General features: G+C 39.6%; 1 protein-coding gene across 5 annotated transcripts in view; it reads right to left on the reverse strand.

Moving 5' to 3' along the window:
* The window catches only part of APC (APC regulator of WNT signaling pathway), a 139287-nt gene extending 118492 nt beyond the window's left edge, over positions 1-20795 (reverse strand). For 4 of the 5 annotated variants that reach the window (XM_060093256.1, XM_060093254.1, XM_060093251.1 and 1 more), the window contains exon 1: positions 20495-20795. The gene's annotated coding sequence lies outside the window, so the exon portion shown is untranslated. Of the gene's footprint in view, positions 1-6651; positions 6875-20494 lie in introns of all 5 variants that reach the window. The other variant, XM_060093249.1, reaches the window with a different exon arrangement.
* Between the last annotated feature and the right edge of the window lie 226 nt (positions 20796-21021).

Genomic DNA, 21021 nt, shown 5'->3' on the forward strand with positions numbered 1-21021 from the left:
CTTCCTATCCCTCTAGTTTATGCTACCATCTCCAAATACAACATTCTTTTACCTCACTGGCTTCTTCAATCCAATGTTCTCATCAATTTTCTTTATTTTATTTTTTTCTGCTTTATAACAAATTTAATCAGTTATACATATACATATGTTCCCATATCCCCTCCCTTTTGCATCTCCCTCCCACCCTCCCTATCCCACCCCTCCAGGCGGTCACAAAGCACCGAGCTGATCTCCCTGTGCTATGCGGCTGCTTCTGTTCTCATCAATTTTCACTATCACTTTCATCTTTACTTTCTTCTTTAGACCCAACAATAGCCATTCCCTTTCACTCAAACCCCTATTCTTCTGTCCCTCTATTATATTTACCTGGTAAAACCCCAAATCTGGTTGAACTGAATGCACTATTCCACTTTTGCATGCCTTCATCAGGGCAGGTGTGTGTGTGTGTGTGTGTGTGTGTGTGTGTGTGTGTGTGTGTGTGTGTGTGTGTGTGTGTTGGGGAGAGTGGGGGTGGGGGAATGATCAGATAATAGGGGCTGGCTGGTTTCACTTTAAATTCACAACTATAAACATGGAAGAATATTTAACACCGCCTGGCAGGCCTACTGTGTTTCCTATAAAGTCTGCTTTCTCACTACTTGAGTTAACTTCTTTACACCTTTTTTCTCTCCTCAAACCTGTAACATCTATTTTCCTACCTATGCCACTCTCAGTTGAAGACCTACTTCATTCCATTAAAGAGAAATTCCCTCATATTTCCCTACCATGCCTACACTGCTTCTCTCCTATTAAAATAGAAAAAGCATCCCTGCTCCTATCAAAGACCAATACCTTACTTGGGCAATGGAGTCCAGCTAATCAAGAAAACCTTTGATTAGCCCCTCTCTCTCCTGTATAATCAGTTTCTCCTTCTCAACTGGATCATTATCATGAACACACAAACATGCTCTAATATTACTCATCTTTACAAATTCCTCTCCTGACCTTAGCTCCCCTCCACGCACCCCCTCCACTAGATATGACAATTTCTTTGTTCCATTCACAGCCAAACCTCTTGATCTAGTGGTCTTCATTTTCTGTCTCTATTTTCTCACCTCTAATTCACTCTTTAACCCACCCGAATCCTCAACAATCTCCTGAAGCTCAAATCAAGGTCACCAATGACCACCATGTGGCCAAATTCCATTGCCCTCATCTTAGTACAATAACCTCTCAGTAACATTAGACCAAGCAGATCACTCTTTTCTACCTGAAGCAGATGTCTTCTCTTGGGCTCTAGTGACAGATTCTCCTGGTTTTCCTCCTCCCTCTAATTTCCTTTATTGGATCTGTCTCTTCACTAGTCTTCTAAAACATGAGTGCCTCAGGGCTTGTACCAGGACTGCTTTCTCTCTTCACTGTTTTCTCACCTACTCCCAACGCTTTTAACCATCATCTATATGATGTTAAATCTCAAATTTGTATCTCCATCCTAACCCCCTTCTGTGAATATCCAACTATCTATTTGATTTCACTTTGATATTTGAGACATTTAAACTAAACAGATACTTGATCCACAAATCTTCCTGTCCTCTCCCTACGAGACTTAAATCTTCAAATTCTTACTCCTCTAAAGATTTCTCTCAAAAACAACACAAAGGGCAATTTTTTATTACCTTACAGTGGCAGCCTTATTCTTCCATACTATTCCAGCAGCGTAAGTATGCCAGCACCTAAAATCTCTGAAGACTACAGTCAGAATTCATTACTTTGTGAATGAAAGATGCCCTATTATCCAGTCAGGTTTCTGAATGACACCTGGATCCAATGGCTAGATTAAAGCAGTAACATCAATAGAAGGTAGTGAAGATTTCAGCACTGTGTTAAAGCTCGAGGATGTATCCTACAATTTCTAAGAGAAAGCCAGAATTAGTATCTAAAGATATTCCCAGATTATGTGAGTTTTGTTCTTATCAGGCATCGAACATAATAAAAAATAAATCACTGTGAAAAGCTTGGCAGTCAAACAGGCATTTTCCTGAGCAGTGCATAAATAATAGAAAGGTGTGCAGCATTCTAAAAACCTTACTTTTTTTGCATAAATTCACCTTGAGATTACCATAAACACCAAATATAAGATTGCTGATCCAATACTTATTTAAATGGGGGGTGGGGCTATGGTTGGGAAGTACCACAGCCACTTTCCAAGATTATCCCTAATGATCTGTAAATTCTGCTATTCAAGCCTTTGTACAGTGCTCTCCCATGCTGAATAGAGCTGACGCGTGTGACCAGTAAACTACTGCAGAAGTGTGTGACCTCTGAGGCTAGGTCATAAAAGACATTGTATCTTCTACCTTGGTCTCCTGAATTGCTTACTCTGGAGCCAGCCTCTGTGTTATAAGGATACTCAGGTAACCTTATGGAAAGGCCAACATGGGCCCCAAACCACTAACAACTTGCCAGCCAAATGAGTGAGTGAGTGACCTGAGAAGCAGATCCTCTAGCCCCAGTCAACATTTGTTGCTCATGTAGACAGGGAATAAGCAAAACACACAGATTCTCTCACCTTACTGTAACCCACAATGGAAATTCCTCACAACCACCTTCTTGGGTAGCTAGCAAATGAGCCATCCTAGTCAGATTTCTCCGAATTATCTTCAATCATGGGGCTGTTTTTGTTAAACTCCAAACCAGTAGGATTTCCACACTGAAGTACTGGATAATCAGATTTAAGTAGAAAGCTTTTTATCCTCTTCCAGTATCTGCTTTGTAATTTTTGAAGTGAAAAACTGTTCTGGAGCTTGAATGAGTTATCATTATAATTTAAAATTCTTAAGTATGTCATGTTCCAGAATGCTACTTTTTGATGAAAGCACAAATTAGACTTTACCACAATAATATATATTTGCCCTTCTAAAGAATATCCAACAGCTATGTTTGTGAGATTTGGGTTTCTGTGGACTGTAGTTTGAAAAGCTAAACAAGAAACTGGTAACAGCAATTGCCTCTGTGCAGGGGATGTGTGCAACTAAGGAACAAGGGTAGGAAATTTATTTTCATTTCATTTTCTCTTGTACTTTTTGAAATGTATACTACATGCATGTAACATCTGCTCAAGGATATAAATTTTAAAGTCTCTTTTCCTGACAAAGCTACATTTTTTAATGTTTAAAATAAGAGAAACCGAAAACAACTTCAGTACTTACTCAAAATCATGCTCATTACTTTTTTTTTTTTTTTGCGGTACATGGGTCTCTCACTGCTGTGGCCTCTCCCGTTGCGGAGCACAGGCTCCGGACGCGCGGGCTCAGCGGCCATGGGTCACGGGCCCAGCCGCTCCGTGGCATGTGGGATCTTCCCAGACTGGGGCACGAACCCGTGTTCCCTGTATCGGCAGGTGGACTCTCAACCACTACACCACCAGGGAAGCCCCATGCTCATTACTTTTTAAAGTGTACCAAGTAAGACATTACCTCAGTATCTTACTAGTGCCTACATTTAGGTTTGAGGCCAAGAAGCACGTTACATGTTACAACTCTGGAAACAACCAGGAAGAGATGATAAGAAACAATCTGGCTTTAATAACATAAAAGAGAAATATGATTTTTAAAACTGTGTACGTAGATCTGCCTTAGAAAAGTTATGACAGTTGTTCCCTATATCACTTCAGAAAAATATTTGAAAAAAAGCATAGTTAAAACGTTGTGGGCTTCCCTGGTGGCGCAGTGGTTGAGAGTCCGCCTGCCAATGCAGGGGTGACAGGTTCGTGCCCCGGTCTGGGAGGATCCCACATGCCGCGGAGCGGCTGGGCCCGTGAGCCATGGCCACTGAGCCTGCGCGTCTGGAGCCTGTGCTCTGCAGCGGGAGAGGCCACAACAGTGAGAGGCCCACGTACAGCAAAAAAAAAAAAAAAAAGAAAGAAAGAAAAAAAAACATTGGGGCTTCCCTGGTGGCACAGTGGTTAAGAATCCACCTGCCAATGAAGGGGACACGGGTTTGAGGCCTGGGCTGGGAAGATCCCACATGCCACGGAGCAACTAAGCCCATGAGCCACAACTACTGAAGCCCACGCGCCTAGAGCCCGTGCTCCGCAACAAGAGAAGCCACCACAACGCAAAGCCTGGGCACAGCAATGAAGAGTAGCCCCTGCACTGCAATGAAGAGTAGCCCCAGCTCGCCACAACTAGAGAAAGCACGTGCGCAGCAACGAAGACCCAACGCAGCCTAAACAAACAAACAAACAAACAAACGTAGTATGTCCTCATTTCGTGGATGAAAAAGCTAAATCACAGGAAGGTCAAGTGATTTGTCCTGATCTAATTAAAGGCCGAGCCAGACTTGAATCCAGGTTTCATTTTCCACTGAAAAAAAGTAAATTACTTTTGATTTAGAAACCTAAATATATTTACTTTTAACAAAGAGATGTCTTCCTGTGCCACTGGTTGGTCCTTAATTTCAATAAAAAATGGATAAATATAATGAGACATAAGTGTCAGATATGAAGAAAACTGTGTAAAATACCCCAAACTTAAATTAAATGATGAATATAGATAACCTAAGTAATAAAACCAGAAGCCTCCACTACTAGGTTTACAGAGTGCCTTACGCAACTTCATTAAGAACCAATTAAAAGCCAAATAAAAGATTTTAATTTGCAACTCAGCAATGGTGAGACAGATTAGCACAGAATTTTAAAAAATTACATACAATAATCTACTTTTTTCAGGAATATAGTAAAACAGTATACCAAACACTGCTTACAGAAGATGAGAAGAACTCTTTTCCCCATTCAGCTATTCTTTTCAATTCCTTACGAAAACTGTCATGGTTCAAGTCCAGTCCTCAAGGTCTTAATAATAATATTTAATTAGCTGATTGTTATCAGAATTGAGATTAAAAACTTTTTGTCAAAGACCTAAGTGTACACTAAATGAAGAATCTCATTAGTCCAATATAACTAATAGGAAATCATAGCATGTGGCAACTCATCATAAAATATCATTAAGTTGTGGGAAAAAAATTCTACCAATATGTACTTCCAACAGATAGAATGTAAATTCTTCTATAAAAGTGAAGCAAAGCTGGATTTTAAAGCTGGCATAACACATTATATTGGTACAACAGAACTGATTTTTCTCCCACATGGCTTTTGGTTTTTGAGTAAGCATTAAATTTCTGTGAAAATTCAAACTTAGTTTTAACTGAGACCCAACTCAGTAATTCATTAGAATAATGTGATATGAGTGAACACATAACTGAGCGCTAAATGAGCACATAATTAAAATACATTTGTATATTTTGTCCAGTGTGACATTTTTCCAACCAGAGTTTATTTTCTTAACTGATAGCTAATATCATCTTTCAGTGATACTAATATGTAACTTGATGTTTGTTAGAGAAGGCAGAGGAAAAACTCTTGTGTTAGAACTCGAAAGCCATACAAGAAATGCCATTGAAATATTAGAAAAGATATCAGCATCTCTGAAATGAAACTAGAGCAAAGACAGAAGAAATGAAAGAATGACTACAGTGAGAAAATGCCCTAGGCCTAATTAAAGAGGTACTAAAATCAGGCTCTAATGAACATGGATGAATACAACAGGGAAAATGTGTGGCAAGCATTGTACATTTTGGAAACAAGTTATTTAACAATAACTAAATATGCTAAATGTGTTATCATAGTAGAACAGTGTCATTCATCCATTGTCTTAAGTACTTACTCTAACATAAGAGTTGCTTTACAGGTGATATTATTGAAGTAAAAATCTCCAGAAAATATATGTAAGAGTCCAACTCAGGAACAGCACAGACATTAACAAATGCTGAGACTGAATACCTAGACAGACACACCTGAGTTTAGTCACAGACAGCAAACTTTACAAAATTAAACACTAGACTCACGAATTGAGTTTAGGAAGTATAAAATTAATTGCATTTGCAATAATCATGTGGCTAATCAAGATGCATTAGTATCTTATCAGATCTTAATAGTTACAGATAAATCATCATCTTATCTATGTCTGGTATAGCTAATGGAATCATCTGGTTGAAAAGAACCTCAAGAAACTATGATGAGGAAGAGATCTGGGTATCAGTTCAGTGTAACTTTAGGCAAATCAAGTCACCCAGACTACCTCGGGCCTCTGTTTTCACATATTTAAAAAGGGAAAGATGTGGGAAAAGGGCACACATGAGAGAAGTGATTCCTAAAATTCTCTGTCACCTCATTTCACCCTTCAGTTTTCTGAAGGGAAGTAAGCAAACCAAAAACAACCACTGTTTAAATCTAACATAGCAGGGAAGTGAAGGAACTATAATTAACAAGAATCTTCAACTTATTTTCTTTTAGCAGAGAGAAAAAAAGAATCAAGTAAACAAATACAAGAAGTCTAGGTTTCCTTAAAAGAGAACTGCTTTTGTATTTTGTTGATGCACCAATGTAATCACAAAGTGATGGATGGCATTTCATACTAAGCGCTGTGATTAACATCAAAAGTGTCTTTAAAATAAAAATATATTGGTATGTTATACTAAATTTTCAACATCCTTGCAACCACAGAAGCAAGTCAATTTATGTAAAGACTAATTTAGTTTGCCTAGTGTGATATCTAACCTGTGTGTTTAACCTATTTAATAGATTTAATCTCAGAAATCAAATGCAAATTGTACCTATAACTTTGTTGTTGTTGTTGTTGCGGTACGCGGGCCTCTCACTGTTTTGTCCTCTCCCGTTGCGGAGCACAGGCTCCGGACGCGCAGGCTCAGCGGCCATGGCTTATGGGCCCAGCCGCTCCGCGGCGTGTGGGATCCTCCCGGACCGGGGCACAAACCCGTGTCCCCTGCATCGGCAGGCGGACCCTCAACCACTGCACCACCAGGGAAGCCCCTGTACCTATAATATTTTAAATAGATGTGAGTAAAAAGATTAAAAAGTTATATTCTGTCCCTGAGGTATACCAAAAAATATTTTAAAAAATAAAAATAAAACATGACATATAGAGAGCTGTTGCATTAATTATTAGAAATGCACCCCACTTCCAAAAGAAATACTAAAGGACAAATTTGTTTGCAGTCCCTCCTCAGTTCAGAGCATTCTCCCTGCCTCTTCACACATCTCCACTTCAAAAATGTTCACTTTGTATTCTCTTTGCTCACACAAAGGACAATTCCTACCCCAAAGCACTACCCACATACTACAAGTATTTCTGACTTCTCCCATCAAATAAAATACCGTCTGCCTCCTTCCTCTGGAGCTTTGCAAAGTAATAAGAACTGAAGATTACTGCAACACATGTTAAAGTATTAAAAGGCAACCATACCTGAACGTCCACCTTTCCCAGGTATCTCATTTGTACCACAAAATGTGCCTTAAAACAAAGGAATGACTAACATAGAAATGTCAAGTTCTCCTTGAACAGTTAGTCAAAGAAATAGTTGGACTTCCACTTGTAAAAGTAGCAAACTACACAATTCGGACCAACTGTCCTTCTGAAGTCAACTTAAAAAGTTAGACAAAATATTAAAATAATCTTAAAACCATCAAATAACTACCAACATAGTAAGGAATGAATCACTAGTTCAAATTTACCAGAAGTCAAAACTCAGAAAGGTAAGCTCAGCTTTTGTGTGTGTGTGTGTGTCTATTACTTTTTTTGAATTTCTGAATTTTATTTTATTTTTTATATAGCAGGTTCTTATTAGTTATCTATTTTATACATATTAGTGTATACATGTCTATCCCAATCTCCCAATTCATCACACCACCACCTCCCCCCCATCATCACTTTCTCCACTTGGGTCCATACATTTGTTCTCTACAGGTAAGCTCAGCTTTTGCCTTCTGTGGGTTTGCCAATAAAAAAGTATTTAAGGGCTTCCCTGGTGGCGCAGTGGTTGAGAGTCCGCCTGCCGATGCAGGGGACACGGCTTCGTGCCCCGGTCCGGGAATATCCCACATGCCGTGGGGCGGCTGGGCCCGTGAGCCATGGCTGCTGAGCCTGTGCTCCACAACAGGAGAGGCCACAACAGTGAGAGGCCCGCGTACCGCAAAAAAAAAAAAAAAAAAAAGTATTTAAGAGGCTGAGCTTTATAATTTGTTGCCTGCCTTGCAGGACTGGGGGACAAAAGTTAGAGTCTGGGACCCACTGAAGGTAAGGACAGTAATAAAAATGCCCTTGTCTTTGGGCTGGGACTCCAAAGGGATGCACCCTAAGAAGAGTAACAAAGAACCAGATGGTGGTCCAGAAAAGGTAAACATTTGAAATTGGATTAAGATGGTATCATATTCTTCGCAATAGCAAATGAAAATCTTCTCTAGAGAAAAATTCACTTCATTTTATACATCAAATTGTTTCTACAACAGACAACAGAATCAAACCCACAGAAACTTAACAATATTGGAATCATAAGACACACACTGAAAAATAACTATGCTTACTACATTCAAGGGTATAGAAGTTGAGCTTAACTATTTTTGCTTGAAACTGAAAATTATAAAAAGTGACATGGTAGATTTGAAAAAGAACCAAATAAAAATTCTAGTACTGAAAAAGACACCAATCCACACATTCATGAAGCCCCAAGAATCCAATGCCTAATCACAGCATAACAGAACAACAGAAAACCAAAGATAAAGATAAAAATCTTAAAAGCATCCAAAGGAAAATGTCAGATTTTTTTTTAAGGAAAATGAGACACAAAGAGCTGAGGATTCAACAGCAATGAATGTGCTGAAATAAAGTAACCACCAACTTACCATGTACTGAAGTAGCTGCTAAACTAGAATTTTGTACCTAGCAAAAATATCCTTCAAGAATGAGGTAAAATAAAGACATTTCCAGGCAAACAGACTAAAGGAAATTCTAAAAAGTGTGTTTCACTGTCCTCAAAATCAAGGAAAATGGCCCTAAATGGAAGATCATAGGAAACGTAACAACATGGTAGACACATGCACTAACCTGAACTGAATATGGACGGTATAAAACAATAACAACAACAATAAGAAAGAGACTAAGAATGAATTAAAATGCACAACAATACTATATAAGTAGGGCTGCAAGTAAATATAATTAAAGTGTATCATCTGAGAAGAGGATAAAGGCATTGATTAACATTAGACTTTATAAAATGTATATTGTATTTCTTGAATAACTAGTAAAAGAAGAGAAAAAGAAGTCATAATTTCCAAATAATAAGAGGAAAAATGTAAAATGATAGAATAGCCACCCATCTAGATGGCAAGAAAGTAGAGAAAGAGGAACAATTAACAAATAGGGCAGACATAAAGTACATGATAAGATGGGAAATTTAAACCCAATCACATCACAGGAGACACATCTAAAACGTAATACAGAAAGACTGGAAGTAAAAGAATGGAAACAGATAAACCATGCAAACAATAATAAAAAGAAAGCTGGTACTGTTGTATCAATCCCAGACAAACTAGACCTTAATGCAAAAAGTACTTTCAGAATAAAAGAGAAATATTTCATAATGTTAAGTCACTAAGAAGATATAACCATTACACATTTCTATCCACCTACTAACACTGTCTGAAATATATAAAGCAAAACTTGAGAGAATACAAGGGGAAAAATCCACAGCGTAAATGGGATATTTTAACACACCCTTGTCTGTAACTAATACAAGCAAACAAAGGTCATTAATGATCCTGAAGATTTGAAATACGGGACTGAAAAGCATGACCTAATGGAAATATATAGAACACCAAATTCAATAACTGCAGAGAAAAAAAAGATAATATACTGGGCCATAGTGTAGTTCTCAAATTTTAAAGGCCTGAAGTCAGACCTCTGAAACACTGAAAGTGTTCTCTGATTACATTGTTATATTGTTAGAAATAAGGAACAAATTCAAAAATAATCAGAAAACCTCCATGTGTTCAGAAATTGAGAAATATAATACTTTCAACTTATCCAAAAGTCAAAGTAAACACCAATGAAAATTAGAAAACATTTTAAATGAATTATAAAAGTACTATATATTAAAATTTGAATAATAGAGCTAGCTAAAACAGTGCTTAGAGGGAAATGCTTAAGCCTTAAATGCATACATTTAAAAGGAATAAATGCTGAAAAATAGTGATCTACAAGAAGTTAGCAAAAGAACAAAAAAGTAAATCCCAAAAAAGTAGAAGGAAGGAAATAAAGAGCAGAAATCAATGCAATAGAGAATATATAATTTTTAACAAAGGATCAGCAAGATTCAAAATTTGATTCTTTTGAAAGACTACTAAATCTCCAGTGAGACTTATAAAGGAAAAAGAAAACGTACATATAGCCTATAGCAGACATGAGAAGGTAATGCTTTCCTGCAGTCATTAAAAGGATAATGATATTTATTATAAACAATTTTATGCCAGTAAATTTAAAAGTTTAGATGAAAAAGACAACCTCTTAGGGGGGAAATACCAAAATAATTAAGAAACAGAAAACCTGAATAGGCTTAAAAATGAGAAATCAAATTAGTAATTAAAAACCTTTCTGAGACTTCCCTGGTGGTGCAGTGGTTAAGAATCTGCCTGCCAATGCAGGGGACACAGGTTCGATCCCTGGGCTGGGAAGATCCCACATGCCACAGAGCAACTAAGCCTGTGCACCACAACTACTGAGCCTGCGCGCCACAACTACTGAGCCCACGTGCCACAACTACTGAAGTCCGTGCGCTCTATGGCCCGTGTGTTGCAACTACTGAGACTGTGTGCTGCAACTACTGAAGCCCGCATGCCTAGAGCCTGTGCTCCGCAACAAGAGAAGCCACTGCAATGAGAAGCCCACGTACTGCAATGAAGAGTAGCCCCCACTCACCGCAACTAGAGAAAGCCCGCACAAGCAATGAAGACCCAATGCAGCCAAAAATAAATTTAAAAAATATATTGGAAAAAAGAAAGCAAAAATGGTAAAATAAACATAAATCATATATTAAATAAAATAAATAAAAACCTTTCCACAAATTAAATTCCCAGCCCAGATAGCTTCTCTGCCAGATCCTTGCAAGAATTTAAAGAAAAAATAATTCTAGTCCTACACAAACTTTTCCAGAATAGAAAATGAGGGTCAGCTCATTTTACAAGGCTAGCATAATGTTGACTGTTGATTTCAAATCCTGACAAGGACAATATAGGTCACGTCACTCATGAACACTGATGCAAAACCATTAGCAAAACATTAACAAACTGAATCCAGAAATATGTAAAAAGAATAATATGGTAAAACCAAATTAGGTTTATCTCAGGAATCAGGTTAGGTTTAGCATTTTAAATAATATATAATTCAATATATTAACATAGTGAAGGAGAAAATTCATATGGCAATGAAAAGCTTCAACAGCAACAAAAAAAGCATTGAATTCAAACAAACAGAACAAAACACAAAATTCTTAGTAAACTAGGTATAGGAGCGAACTTCTTCAACATGATAAAGGTTTTCACAAAAACAAAACAAACATTCAGCAAACATACTTGGAGTGAAAGAGTAAAAGCTTTCTCTCTTTTTTTTTTTTTTTTGCGGTACGCGGGCCTCTCACTGCTGTGGCCTCTCCAGCTGCCGAGCACAGGCTCCAGACACGCAGACTCAGCTCAGCGGCCATGGCTCACGGGCCTAGCCGCTCTGCAGCATGTGGGATCCTCCCAGACCGGGGCACGAACCCGCGTCCCCTGCATCGGCAGGCGGACTCTCAACCACTGCACCACCAGGGAAGCCCCAAGCTTTCTCTTTTGAGATCAGGAACCAGAAGGGAGAGTAGCTCTGGGATGACGGCAGTGCTCTATTTCTTGACCAGAGTAATGACTTCATGTGTGTTTACAGTAACACATTAAGTTCTTCATGTTATGTTTTATGTAGACTTTGAAATATATGTTAAAGACAAAAAAGAAAGAAATACTTGGAGATGAACAAAAGGTTGACCTAGCCTATCACTCAAGCTCAGCAACTCTGTAGGTCCTAATTTTTTTCCCCGTTATGATTACTGTACTTTCAAACCACTTAACATTTATTGGGCCTATAAGACATTGTACAATTTGGCAATATGTATCATAAACTTTAAAAATGTTTAATTGGGGCCTCCCTGGTGGCGCAGTGGTTAAGAGTCCGCCTGCCGATGCAGGGGATACGGGTTCGTGCCCCGGTCTGGGAGGATCCCATATGCCGCGGAGCGGCTGGGCCCGTGAGCCATGGCCGCTGGGCCTGCGCATCCGGAGCCTGTGCTCCGCCACAGGAGAGGCCACAACAGTGCGAGGCCCGCATACCGCAAAAAAAAAAAGAAAAAAAAAAAAAAAGTTTAATTGAATAAGGACATGAAGCCTTATCCAGTAACTCCATCATCTATGAGCCTATCCTAAGGAAAAAGACCAAGATAAAAAAAAAAATCCATAATGCGTTAAGATGTTCATTGCCCATATGATAATAAAATAGAGAACAACTAAATAACCAACTACAGGAAATAGTTAAGAAAAATAATTTTTATAATGGGATTATTATACAGTCAATAAAAATAAGATTTACAGGGCTTCCTTGGTGGCGCAGTGGTTGAGAGTTCGCCTGCCGATGCATGGGACACGGGTTCGAGCCCTGGTCCAGGAAGATCCCACATGCCGCGGGGCAAATGGGCCTGTGCACAACTGCTGAGCCTGTGCTCTAGAGCCTGCGAGCCACAACTACTGAGGCCCATGTGCCTAGAACCCGTGCTCTGCAATAAGAGAAGCCACCACAATGAGAAGCCTGCGCACCGTGACAAAGAGTAGCCCCTGCTCACCGCAACTAGAGAAAACCCGCGCGCAGCAACAAAGACACAACACAGACAAAAAAAAAAGAACTGAAGAAAATAATCACAAATCTAAAGTATCCTAAATATTTAAAAAAGTTACTTTAAAATATAACTTTAATATTTCAGTTTTTATCTCAGTATGATTTTATTCAGATAAATTATTTTCTAACATTTAAATTGTGTAGTCTATGATATGCTAATTACTTAGAACAGAGATAATTTCTAATTATTTAGTATTTAAAATATTATAACTTTAATTAGATCCCCAAAGATATATCATCTCCAATTTTCTTGCCAATAACATTCCCATAATTGTAAAACAGTTTGCTCCTTGACAGCTAAAGGAGAAAATGATCTACAAACAGGCTTCAGGTAGTTATTCCTATAAAAACAAAATAACTGTTAGTCTCTGAATATAAGACTGTTAATGGCTCCTCAGTTTCTTGAGCAGCCATTTTTCTACCTCAGTGTTGCCAACCCTGGTGTTTTCTGACCAGTTTTGAGAGATGTCGCAAGTAATTTGATATCAGTAATAAAGTATAACTGTTTTTAAAGCTTATCATTAGAAATAATAATAAATTGAAGCAAACATAAGGTTATCCCCATATGACTTACTATACTTTGCATCCTAGTATACTTTATTGAGAGAGAGAAAAAACTGTAAAGATAAAGCTTACATGTAGGGAATTCCACATTCACTTATTCAATGTTTACTAAGCATCTATTAGAGGCCAGAGAACTAGAGGCACTGTGCTAACAACTGAAATAGAGTTGAAAATCATTAGATCATAGGGTTAAATATAACTGGCATTTTAGCATTTAAAGCCTTGAACAGACTAACCCAATCCTACTTTTCACTACTCACCCAACACAAACTGTCTTCTTTAGTTCTCTGACTTTCTTTTAAAACACTGTAGACTTTGCCTGCTGCCATACCTCTGCTCAAGCTGTTCCCCAGCCTAAATGCTTTTTTGTTCATTCACCAGCACCTTAGACTGTTCACCACAAGCTAGGCACTATGCTTGGCATGATAGAAGAAAAAAGCCTTTTCTATCCTTTGTATCCTTTGAAGTCCAGGTCAAGTTCCACCTCTTTCTCAGAGATTTACTCACTACCCTCTCCATACTCGGGCTGCTATAACTATTATTGTCCAAAACAGTAGCTCTCAATCTTCTATATAAGAACCCATTTTTAGTACCAAAATGTTTCATGAATTCCATTCTCACTCCCCAGGTGATCTCATCTGGTCCCATGGCCCTAAATACCATCTATACACTGATAATTTCCAAATGTTTCCAAATGTTCCAAATGTTTATCTCTAGCATTGAATATATATACCTATTGAATGTCTCCAGTTGGTTTATGTAATAGGTATTTCAAACAAAGCCACATCCACAACAAATCTCCTGATTTAACTTTCCAAACCTGCTTCCCACCAACCCCTAACCCTTGCCCCATAGTCTCTATCTCAAGAAGATATACCATCTTTCAACCAGTTGCTCATGTCAAAAATTTTGGAGTCATCCTTTATTTCTCTTTCCCTCACACTCCACATCAATTCCATCAATGAATTCTCATTACTTTACTTTCTAAATATATCACAAATCTGACCACTTCTCTGGCCCTCCACCACGACAACCCTGCCCAAGCACCATATTTCCAACCTAGATTACTGTAAGATTTTCCTAACTGGTCTTCCTGCTTCCATTCTTGCCTCATACAATCAATTTTCTACACATAGCCAGAGTAAACCTCTCAAAAAACAAGTCAAACCTGGATATTCCCATGCTTAACACCCTTCAATGGTTTCCATCTCACGCAATAAAATCAAGTCTTCAAGTGACCTTCAAAACCCTACTTGATCTAACCTCTGTGTACCTGTCCTACCACCTCTTCCGCCACACTCCCCTTCTCTCTCTACTTCAGCCATACTAGCCTCCGTATTGTGCTTCCAACATGCCAAAGACACTTACTTCTATCTTAGAAGTCGCTGCTTCTTCTACCTGAACATTTTCCCCCAGATAGTTCCATGGCTTACTACACTTCATTCAGGTCTCTCAGCTCAGAGGGCTTCTCAAAAAGCCTTCCCTCACCAACCTAGCTGAAGTAGTATCCCATTACTTTTTATCCCCTGAAACCTGTTTTATTTTACTTCAAAGCCTATTAGCTACCTGATGTATGTGAGTGTGTGTGCGTGAGTGTGCACACATGTGTAATGTCTACTGTCTCCCTCACTAACATTTAAGCTCAAAGAAAGCATAGGCTCTGTTTTGTTTCCCACTGTTGTCACATTATGTGCAAACAGCAGGCTCTCAAAAATATTTGTTGAATGAATGAACGATGGTAATTGGTTTTATTTTTGTTGAGAAAATAATGACAAAACACTACTAGAATTCAGTAAGGCTTTCAAATGAATTCATACGCAATCACAAGAGCATGACACACATACTTTGGTGGTAGAAGGAGTACAATGTTCGTAATTCAAGGTTCAATAACAACTCCTGAAGGAATGGGGCCTTCTTGTTTTTCTCTGCCCCTTCCCATATCCTTCCTCCATCATTCATTAATTCTTTCCATAAATGGCTACTGTGTACCATTAAGCCAGAGAGTATTCTGGACATTAAGAATACAAAGATAAGTAAGACAAGGTAATTCATGAGACATAAAAATAATACCCATAGAGTATGACATGTAATAGAGATATATAAGTTGTAACATAACGGAGGAAGTAATCAACAAATACTTGCAAAATCAAATACAAAAGATATTCTTCACTTTACCTTATATATGAAATGATGGTATTAAGTCTGAAAATGTTACAGTAATTTGCTACCATGAGATAAGCTAGCTTGAGAATGAAATCAAAACAAGGGGAATGACAGAGCAGAACGAATCACAGAGAAACTGAGCCAAGTCCTTGATGATTTCAGGCTGGATGAAGCCCTAGCTGAAGTTCAATTACAAGATCTAATCATGCCTTTTATTGTTTAAGCAGTTTGAATTTGGTTTTCTGTCACTTGTAATATAAGTATACAGATGAATCTCAGTGAATTCTCTCAAAAACCAAAGCATTTGCTATTTCAGTGTATAGGGGTACTACTGGCATTTTGGAAGGGACAATTCTTGTTTTGTGGGCAAACATCATAGGACACTCAGTGTACCTGGTCTCTACCTGGTAATTGTCAGTAGGACCTCACAATCACTATGACAACCAAAAGTATCGCCATATATTTCCCACCTCCAAGGGGAACCACAAATCTATTCCCTAATAGTTGTTATATATATATCCATTTCTCATAGTGCATGCGTAAGTGTACTTAACAACAACCTTAAAAGAACTGGGATATACCACTCAAATATCCTAATTTTATATGATAATCTAATTTTAATCAGTCATCCATGACTAGCTTAATGATTGGCCAAAATCCCATGTATAGCTTATATCAACTCAGTGCTTTAAGTTTGCTAATACTATCTGAAAATTCTCATTTATTTAAGCTTACTTCTCCATACAGTACTATCAAGATACGTCACGGACATTGTTGGTTACCTTCCCTGTAGCCATTCACCTAATTTCCTTCTAGACTGAAATGTCAGATATTGGTTTTTCCAGCCCCCTTGCAACTAGGGCATAAGCATGCCAGGATGACATCTGATACAGGGCTTCAGTGAAGGGTTTACTTGCCTCATCAAGAGATGGGAGGGCAAACTTCCTCCTGTCTTTGGTGGCTATGTAAGAAAGTGATGCCTGGAGCAGAAAGAGCAACATGCAGCCATGAGAGGATAAACCTGAGCACAAAGGTCAGCAGCTATGGGTAAAGATTAAAAGCACTTGGATCCTTGATAACATCACTGTGCTGTTAAACTGACTCACCATGGAATCCTCCAACTCTGAACTTCTTTCTATGCGAGATACTGTTTACATCACTGTTAGTTCAGTATTACGTAACCTGGGGCCCAACTAATATAAGGTATGTTCAAGCTCTGATATCTGAATGAAAGTGGGACAAGAACCAAGATGACTACAAGGTTTCAAGACTGGGTGGCTGAGAGAAAGGTGGTTAGAAAAAGGAAATCAGGAGGAAAAGAAATATATATACCTTCACACATGCACATGGAAACACATTAGGTGAGGGTAGGTGGATGGAAATCAAATTGATTCAGTGTGGTATGAGGTAAGCTTACATTAGTACATCTAAGGTAGAGATATATATAGCAAGGGGTAGAAGGGAAGTAGAGTTACAGCACTGAGAAACACACACACAAAAATGATGACTTACATCATTTAAAAGAGGACATGATCACCAAAAGAACACAGTGAAAAGCAAAGAAACCCCTGAAAACGCTTGCTATCTCCCCATGATCCATTCCACCTTCCTCTCATTTTAGATGGGATTTATCCACTGATTAGGCCAATTAGAATAGGTCCATCCCTCTTGACAAAGCTATTGTGACAGACTTGGTTGGCACCATGATCTTCTCCATTTGTTCAATCAAAGTAAAGCTTAGGACTTTTGGGCAAAGGCTAGGAGAAGAGAAGACTTCTCTCTCTGAAAGTCAATGAAGAAGGGTTTAACACGAGCATTGCCGACACCTGTCTTTTTCTAGAAGGGAAGCCAGTCTGAGCATGAAGCCCAAACAGGAGGACAAAGTTTAGCGAAAAGCAGAAAAACAGAACCTCTGCCCTGATAACAAAGCTAAGTTTATGAACAAACTACTCTTTAAACCAATTCTACTTATGCACTGGCCAATTACCTGAGCTAATACATTTCTTTTGTTTTTAAGACCACTTTGCATCCTAACTGATGTAGGAAACAGCTATGTTTAGCGGGGAGAGCAAAATCAAGACAGTGCAGGAAACGCAAAGAAGTTTTCAGAGAAGTAAGAGAATCAGGAAGTACAATGCACAAGAACCAAGAAATCAGATCATTTTATTCCTATAGAATATATTTCAAAAATGGTCTAAGGAAACCAAGGATGACTGAGGAAAGGCCATTAGATTTGGTAATTAGACTGTCATAGGTGACTTAAAAAACCAGTGCTGAAATGGTAAAGGAAGTCAGAGTGTAAAGGAAAGAATAATTTATATTTTTAAGAACTCCATAATGTACCAAGCCCTTGGAAAGACATGTAACATGGGTTAAACTCCTTCTATTACAACTCTGTGAGGTAACTGTAACATTCTATTTTATAGATAAAGAATAGAGTCTCAGTAGTAACTTGCCCACAGACACACAGCCAGTAAATTGGTTTTAGCAGACTTCAAAACCAGATCTATGTGGCTTAAAAATCAATGTTCTTCCTACTATACCAGGCTCCTGGGATTAAAGAATAAAAATACAGTGGCACAACAGGCTCAAGATTCAGACGGGCCTCCTTGAATTGCACAGCACAGAGCACTGTATTTTGGCAGCCCTGTAAAAGGTATACATAAATATGTATATAGGTTACAGAGGGAGAGACTGAAAAAGGAGTGATATTGGACAATTATGGAGAAAGAAAGATGGAGAGGGATGATCGTGGACACATTTGGAGAAGGTTGCTCTTGAAAAAAAAGGAAGGACATTTCTTCTCTTGAGATATGAGTAAATAAGGAAATGATACCAAGATAGAAAAGACTGTACCTCAGATGGTTGAGATTTTTCTCAGGAAAGGAAGAGTTATTTGCTATAAAAACCTTCAGGAAATAAGACAAAAAGGAACACAATCAACACTAAAGATCCAGCAGATAAGCAGAACACTAATTGGTATGGAAGCAAACCAATATCCTCACATAACTGTCTCTTGTATCTTTCAGGATTTCTGGGGTCAAACTGACAAAGCTAGTGATTAGACTTGTTCAGGACAGGGGACTAGAAAGATAAACCTACAGAAAGTAAAGCATTCTAAAGCATCAATGACAGCTTGGTAAAAACTGATGACCATGGGATCCTAGTTACAAGGGGAGGCAAATGAGTTGCAGCAGTAGGCTAATGGGTTGAATGAATAGAGAGACAAAGAGGGGTGTTTTCCTAAAGAGAGGAAGAGGGGGAGAGAAAGAGAGAGAAAACAGGTTCTATTAAGAGTGGAAGAGTGATTGTTTGTGGCCAGAAAGGTCTCGACACAATGCCCAGGGTAGTGAGCCACTGACTGGGGCTCAGCAGTCCTACATCCTTTCAGCTTAAAGCACAAAACTAGAGACAACCAGCTCTAAAAACATGCAGTCCTTGGTTGTAGAAAAGTGAAGGCTAGCAACAAACAAATGAATTAATTAGCCCATACAGGAATCAAACATTAAACTACCTCCTCTCCTTTTAAAATGAACAATTCTAGCTCCAAAGTCAAAAGTCTACAATAAAGGGTAAGGCAGAGGTGTGTCATGAAGAATGAAAAGTAAACAAATCTTTCAAGCCAATTGTAACCCACCTGTTAAAGATTTCTAGTATAGAATTCAAATAGGGCAAGGATAGTTTGTGCTTTAATAACTTTGGAGAGCATCTAGCAGAGCTTCAACAAAATGATATCACTCAATTTAATGTTAATTTTAAAAGGTCCACCCATTTGCAATCTCAATGGATAAGCTGCCATTTATATTTATAACCTCATTTTTACCATTCTGGGGCTCTTGACACATTATCCAACTACAGGAAAAGATGGGAGAATCAGCCATAGCAACTTCCTCCCCTACCACTTCGATCCTGCAGTTTGCACTTATGAACTCTGGCAAGGTACCATGTTATTTAGGACTTCTTACACCAATAATTCTGACTTCTCTTGCCCCAATATTAAAGGAAGGAGAAATGAGACTGGCACAGGCTAAATTTAACAGAAAATATCAAGTACTATAAAGATTGTTAAGTAGTAGCAACAACTGAGAATCCAAGAAATTTGAGAAGTTTTGAGTTTAAAAAGCTTTTTCTCCATTTTAGTCCTTTCTAAATAAAACAAAGGGCTTGGACAGTACGGGATTCTAAGGCTTTAGTGGACAATGTAAGCTAACACTGAATAAAAGAATCACTTAAATCACCCTTTCTTGTACTATTACATTTCTTACATTCATAAAGCCTTTTTAGGAAACGAACACTTCCCAATTCTTTTCCTAGATCTAGAACACTTACGTCCCCCACCCAAAGTTTACAGACCAGATTTGCGATAGTGAGAAAAAGATTAATTTAGATGATCAATCATTTGCCGTCACCGGCACCATTCCTCAACTCTGCAGGAGTTCGATGGGTCAAGGAGTCAAACTCTCCCAAACCATCCCAGTCTCCTGGGGACTGGATTCCCCCAACAAGGTGAACAAAATCCACTGGCCTCTGGATAACAAGCTTTTTCTTTGTAACTCTGTAAGCCAGGCTATCGGCTAAGCTTCCCAGACAGTTAAAAACTTTTAAAGGAAGCAAGAAGATCGAAACCAGGAAGATGGGGAGGCGACTAAAACAGGAGGACGACCCACCCACCTAACGCGAAGGAGAGACCGCTTGCAGGGCTGACGCTTCACTAGGAGCCAGGAAAGGTGCGGAGGGCGTCAGGCGTCGCAACCCCCACCCACTGGGTGAGAACGGAGGACCTGCAAAGCCAGGGGCCAACTGGAGGCCTGAAAGAGGGCGCGGGGCGGGGAGGGGGTGGGACGTGGACACAAGGGAGCGGCAGAGTCCGGCTGAGCACCACTAGGGTCTAAGCAACGGCGGGGCAAAGCCGACAAAGGTTTGCCAAAGGAGGAGACGCCGAAGCTTGCAGCTTCACTCACCTGCCAGACGTTCGCCCCGAGGACAGAATAACGGACGCAGCCCCGGCGCTTCCTCTCCTGCCGGACACAGCCCCTGCCGCCGCCGGAGCTCCAGGACCCGAGAGGACAGGGTGGTACCGAAGCAGGCAACGCGGCGACCGGACCCGAGCCGAGGGAGGCGTACATAGGGGGCACCGGGGGGCTCGGGAAGGCAACTCTGTGCTTCGCCTTCCTTACCGGTAGCCAACAATGCTTCCCAGGAACAGCATTCTGCCAGCCTCAGCCCGCTGCTCCCGGGCCTTCACCCGCAGTACCCCTCCCCACCCCCCAGCAGCGGCCGGGTTTCCGGCGGCCACACCCCGCCCCCTCGCTACTTGGCCTCCGCCATCTTGTCGGAAGCGGGAAGAATGCAGTGCGCAGGCGTGCGCCGAGTTTGCCGGCGTCCCCTACCCTCGCGGAGAGGGAGCTAAATAATGCGCAGCCGTGTCGGCCGCTGCGCACGGCTGCTGTGTTCACCTTCGGCGTTGCTGTCTTCTGCCTTGCACGGA

Source organism: Mesoplodon densirostris, chromosome 3 (genome assembly GCF_025265405.1).
Source record: "Mesoplodon densirostris isolate mMesDen1 chromosome 3, mMesDen1 primary haplotype, whole genome shotgun sequence".
In the NCBI taxonomy this organism is placed as follows: Eukaryota; Metazoa; Chordata; class Mammalia; order Artiodactyla; family Ziphiidae; genus Mesoplodon; species Mesoplodon densirostris.